We start from the raw sequence: 5,618 nt of genomic DNA, 5'->3' as shown, positions 1-5,618 counted from the left end.
AGGAAGGAAGGAAGGAAGGAAGGAAAGAAGGAAGGAAGGAAGGAAGGGAGGGTAAATAATTAAATAAATACTTGTTTACTGAAGGAATAAACAATAAACAACACAGCCCAACAGTTGGTTTTTTCTCATCCACATTTTTCTCAAAAGCAAAAGCAAAAATGGGCTCAGAGATCAGAGGTTTGTCCAGGGTCACCAGGTGAGCCTGAAGGGTCCCCCTCTTTACAGAAGGTAGGGGCTGGGGCTGGAGCCCATCTGAGCCAAGGGTCACTGTGAGTGGGGGTCAAGGCTGAAGGAACTGGGCCTGTCTAGGGAGCGGGTCAGCTGGCAAGCACCTTGGAAAGGATGTGCTGAGCACAGCTGCCCAGGCAGAAGAGGAAGGAACCCAGGACTCTGGCGGCTGCAGCCCATCTTCCAAGTCTAGCCCCACCCCCCAGCCCTGGCCACTCTGTAATGCTTTCACACACTCCCCCCGACCAATGTCACTACTTAAATGGCTTTTTAAGGTGGGTCACACCAGGTACGGATGAGGCCAGGCCCACTTGCCCACTGCCCACAGAAGTATAAATCGGTCTGACCATTTTAGAGGATGGTTTTTCAATATCTGTGAAAACATGCAAAGTACAAACGCTTTCACCCAGTAATTCCACTTCTGGGAACTTATCCTAAAGAAATGCTCACATCCGTGAAATCGGCAATGCTATTCACACAGGGAGTTATTTACTGTAGCATTGTTTGTCATGGCAAAGAACTGGAAGCCACCGAATGTCCACCAGTAGGAAATGGATAAGTAACATGCTTGTAGTTCCCATGGAAAACTGCAGTCATTCAAAACAACAAGCCTGTCTATATGAAATGCCAGAGGAGGATATTCATGATATATATATATATGTATTGTTAAGAATTTTTAGAGTTGCAGAACAATATGTTTCAATTATCTATTGCTGAATTGCAGAGTACTCGGAAACTTGCCCATTCATCAGCTCCACGTGGCATCAGCAGGGGTCACTCACGTGGGTGCATTCAACTGGCAGTTTGGCTGGGGCTTGAACTTCCAAGTTGGCCTCTCATCCTCCATCGCCTGCCTCCACATGGCCTCATCCCACAATCCTACCTGAGTCTCCTTCCAGCATGGGGGTTTGATCCCAAGAATGAGTACTGTATTTCAAGAAAACAAGCCTCAAAGTGCAAACGCTTACTGAACCTCTGCTTGCACCAGGCTTACTAATGTCCCTTTGACCTGAGTGGATCACATGACCGGGCCCAAATTCAGCATGAGACAACCTACATCAGTGTGCAGATGCTGGAGGCAAGATACACCAGGGTCATTATTAACAATCTAGTATAACACATGTAATAGGATCATATCTTATTAAGAAACCATGGTGGAGCCGGGCGCGGTGGCTCACGCCTGTAATCCCAGCACTTTGGGAGGCCAAGGTGGGTGAATTACTTGAGGTCAGGAGTTTGAGACCAGCCTGGCCAACATAGAGAAACCTTGTCTCTGCTAAAAATACAAAAATGATGCCAGTCACAGTGGCTCATGCCTGTGATCCCAGCACTTTGGGAAGCCCAGGTGGGTGGATCATGAGGTCAGGAGTTTGAGACCAGCCTGGCCAATGTAGTGAAACCCCATCTCTACTAAAAATACAAAAAAAAATTTATCTGGTTGTGGTGGGCTCCTGCAATCCCAGCTACTTGGGAGGCTGAGGCAGGAGAATCGCTTAAACCCAGGAGGCAGAGGCTGTAGAGAGCTGAGATCGTGCCGCTACACTCCAACCTGGGCAATAGTGTGAGACTCCATCTCAAAAAAAAAATTAGCTGGGCTTTTTCTTTCTCGCTACCTGCCGAGGGCTCCAAATGGCATTGTTCTGGATTACCATCGTAACTTAAAGGGAAACTTTCACCATGTCTGGAGCCCTTGATGTCTTGCAAATGAAGGAGGGGGGTGTCCTTAAGTTCCTGACAGCAGAAACCCATTTAGGTGGCACTAACCTTGACTTCCAGATGGAACAATATATCTATAAAAGGAAAAGTGATGGCATCTACATCATAAATCCGAAGAGGACCTGGGAGAAGCTTCTCCTGGCAGCTCGTGCCATTGTTGCCATTGGAAACCCTGCTGATGTCAGTGTTACAGGAACACTGGCCAGAGGGCCGTGCTGAAGTTTGCTGCTGCCAGTGGAGCCACTCCAATTGCTGGCCACTTTACTCCTGGAAACTTCTTCAACCAGATCCAGGCAGCCTTCCGGGAACCACGGCTGCTTGTGGTTACTGACCCCAGGGCTGACCACCAGCCTCTCACGGAGGCGTCTTATGTTAACCTACCTACCATTGCTCCGTGTAACAGATTCTCCTCTGCGCTATGTGGACATTGCCATCCCATGCAAGAACAAGCTCACTCACTCAGTGGGTTTGATGTGGTGGATGCTGGCTCGGGAAGTTTTGCGCATGCGTGGCACCATTTTCCGTGAACACCCGTGGGAGGTCATGCCTGATCTCTACTTCTACAGGGATCCTGAAGAGATTGAAAAAGAAGAGCAGGCTGCTGCTGAAAAGGCTGTGATCAAGGAGGAGTTTCAGGGCGAATGAACTGCTCCAGCTGGAGTTCACTGTTACCCAGCCTGAGGTTGCCGACTGGTCTGAAGGCGTGCGGGTGTCCTCTGTGCCTGTTCAGCAGTTCCCTACTAAAGACTGGAGCGCCCAGCCTGCCACGGAAGACTGGTCTACAGCTCCCACTGCTCACTAGCAACCACTGAATGGTCTTAAGCTGTTCTTGCGTGGGCTCTTAAACAACATATAAGATTCATGGAAAATAAACATCGAGTTTCTAAAAAAAAAAAAAAAATTAGCCAGGCGTGGTGGTAGGTGCCTATAAGCCCAGCTACTCGGAAGGCTAAAGCAGGAGAATCACTTGAACCTGAAGGCGGAGGTTGCAGTGAGCTGAAATCGGAACACTACACTCCAGCCTGGGTGACAGAGCGAAAGTCAGTCTCAAAATAAAAACAAAAAAAAAAAAGGAAAAAGTGAAAAAAAAAAGAAAGAAAGAAAGAAACTGCGGTGGTACACGGCACGGTGGCTCACGCCTGTAATCCCAGCCCTTTGGGAGGCTGAGGCAGGCAGATTACCTGAGGTCAGGGGTTCAAGACCAGCCTGACTAACATGGTGAAACCCCATCTCTACTAAAATTACAAAATTAGCTGTGGATGGTGGCATGTGCCTGTAATCCCAGCTACTCCGGAGGCTGAGGCAGAAGAATGGTTTGAACCAGGGAGGCGGAGGTTGCAGCGAGCCAAGATCACGCCACGGCACTCCAGCCTGGGTGACAGAGGGAGATTCTGTCTCTAAACACATACATACATACATACAAATACAAAATTAGTTGGGCGTGGTGGCATGTTCCTGTAATCTCAGCTACTCAGGAGGCTGAGGCAGGAAAACCACTTGAACCAGGGAGGTAGAGGTTGCAGTGAGCTGAGATGGCGCCACTGTACTCCAACCTGGGCTCCAGAGTGAGACTCTGTCTCAAAGAAAATAAAGTGACAGGGGTAGAACTCTGAGAGTCCCAGGGGTACCATAGATTACTACAATTGTTCTGTTCTCTACATACGCATGCGCTTAATAATCACACTAGCTTATATTGATTGAGCCTTTGCTCTGGGCATCTGACATGAATAAACTCACCAAATCCTCACAGTCACCTGTCAGGTAGAGACTATGTTCGTCCCCATTTTACAGAAGAGGAAACTAAGCCTTGGAGAAGTGAGTCATTTTCCTGTAGTCACTCAGCTGGGAAATGTCAGAGCTGTGATTTGGACACACACAGTCGGGCTGCTAGGTCCTATGTTCTTGACCATTCCACCACGTGGCCACAAATTAAACACAAAGCAAACGACAAGAGCGAGCGCTCAGACCACCACACAAACCGCATGTGACAGACGATGATGTTTTGCAGAACGAGATTGTGCGCCACCAGCCCGAGTCCAGCCCACGGGCTCCCCAGGGGCTTTGGGCTGCCGTCTGCCTTTCTCTTCCCAAACCACAGGGAAATTGTCAGCTCTTGTCTTTCAACCGTGTTTTTTTCCATATACAGATTCCACCTCTCTCCCCAAGAAATCAGTGTTATGAGCTCCTTGTGGGTCTTTCCAGGGATCGTCTATGCAAATGCAATTTTTTTTGAGACAGGGTCCCGCTACATCACCTAGGCTGGGGTGCTGTGGCATAATCCTAGCTCACCACAGCCTTGACTTCTTTTGGCTCANGTAGAGATGGGGTTTCACCATGTTGACCAGGATGGTCTCGATCTCTTGACCTCGTGATCCACCTGCCTCGGCCTCCCAAAGTGCTGGGATTACAGGCTTGAGCCACCGCGCCCGGCCCAAGCCTTGACTTCTTGCACTCATGCCGTCCTCCCACTTCAGCCTCCAGGGGAGCTGGTACTACAGGCATCCATCACCATGTCTGGTGATTTTTAAATTTTTTATAGAAACGTGGACTTGCTATGTTGCCCTGGCTGGTCTCAAACTCCTGGGCTCAAGAGATCCTCCTGCCTTGGCCTCCGAAAGTGCTGGGGTTACAGGTGTGAGCCACTACATCCAGCTGCAAAAACAAACTTAGGTTCTGTGTTTTCCTCTCATTACAAAACATTCTCATGTCACATCTGTGGCTCTGCCCGAGGCGCTTTTTACTTAACCAAGGATCTGGGAGATCATCAGTGGGGAAAGAGCTTCCTCCTTCCCGTTCACAGTTGCGCCGTGCTCCTGCCTATCCACTGCCAATGCACATGTGGGTTGCTTCTGACCTTTGCAATTGTACCAATTAGGTTTAAGTCACTGAGGCAGTCAGCCTTCAGGATGGCCTCCAAGGATCCCTTTTTGACAAATGTTTCATAGTAAATTAAGATGATAACATTAGGGAAACCAGGTGAAGGTATGCAGGAACTGTGGTTATGGGACTTGTGTTGGGTTTTGTTTTTTGAGAACAGGGTCTTGTCCTGTTACCCAGGCTGGAGTGCAGTGGCACGATCACAGCTCACTACAGCCTCGACCTCCCCAGCTTAAGCAATCCTCCCACCTCAACTTCCCAAGTAGCTAGAACTACAGTTGTGTGCTACCACACCCAGGTATTGTACATTATCTTTGAAATATTCCTGCAAATCTAACTATTCCAAGGTTAAAAAGGAGGCCAGCTGCAGCAGCTTATGCTTGTAATCCCAGAATCTTGAAGCCAGAAGTTTGTGACTGGCCTCGGCAACATAGCAAGACCTTATCTCTACAAAAAATACAAAAAAATTAGCCAAGTGTGGCGCCCCATGCCTGTAGTCCCAGTTACTTGGGAGGCTACAGCGAGCCGTGATTGTGCCACTGCACTCAAGCCTGGGCAACAGAGCAAGACTCTGTCTCAAAAAAATACAAAAATCTTATCCAGGCATGGCGGCACATGCCTGTAGTTCCAGCTATTCAGGAGGCTGAAGCAGGAGGATATCTTGTGCCCAGGAGTTTGAGGTTACAGTAAGCCATAATAGCATAGCTGCATTCCCACCTGAGCAACACAGTAAGACCCTGTCTCAGTTTTTTTTAGAAAAAGGGTAATTCAGAAAAAAAAAAAGAGACTGGACGTCA

General features: G+C 48.5%; 1 long non-coding RNA gene across 1 annotated transcript in view; it reads right to left on the bottom strand.

Annotated features, from left to right (window-relative positions):
• The window catches only part of LOC108318181, a 13,341-nt gene extending 10,852 nt beyond the window's left edge, over positions 1 to 2,489 (bottom strand). The window contains exon 1 of the long non-coding RNA XR_001831048.2: positions 2,400 to 2,489. This is a non-coding gene — a long non-coding RNA (uncharacterized LOC108318181). The remainder of the gene's footprint in view (positions 1 to 2,399) is intronic.
• Between the last annotated feature and the right edge of the window lie 3,129 nt (positions 2,490 to 5,618).

The sequence above is a fragment of the Cebus imitator genome, unplaced genomic scaffold, assembly GCF_001604975.1.
Source record: "Cebus imitator isolate Cc_AM_T3 unplaced genomic scaffold, Cebus_imitator-1.0 Scaffold216, whole genome shotgun sequence".
NCBI classification, from domain to species: Eukaryota; Metazoa; Chordata; class Mammalia; order Primates; family Cebidae; genus Cebus; species Cebus imitator.
The sequence above is the reverse complement of the archived record's forward strand: the minus strand, read 5'-3'. Positions and strand labels throughout refer to the sequence as shown.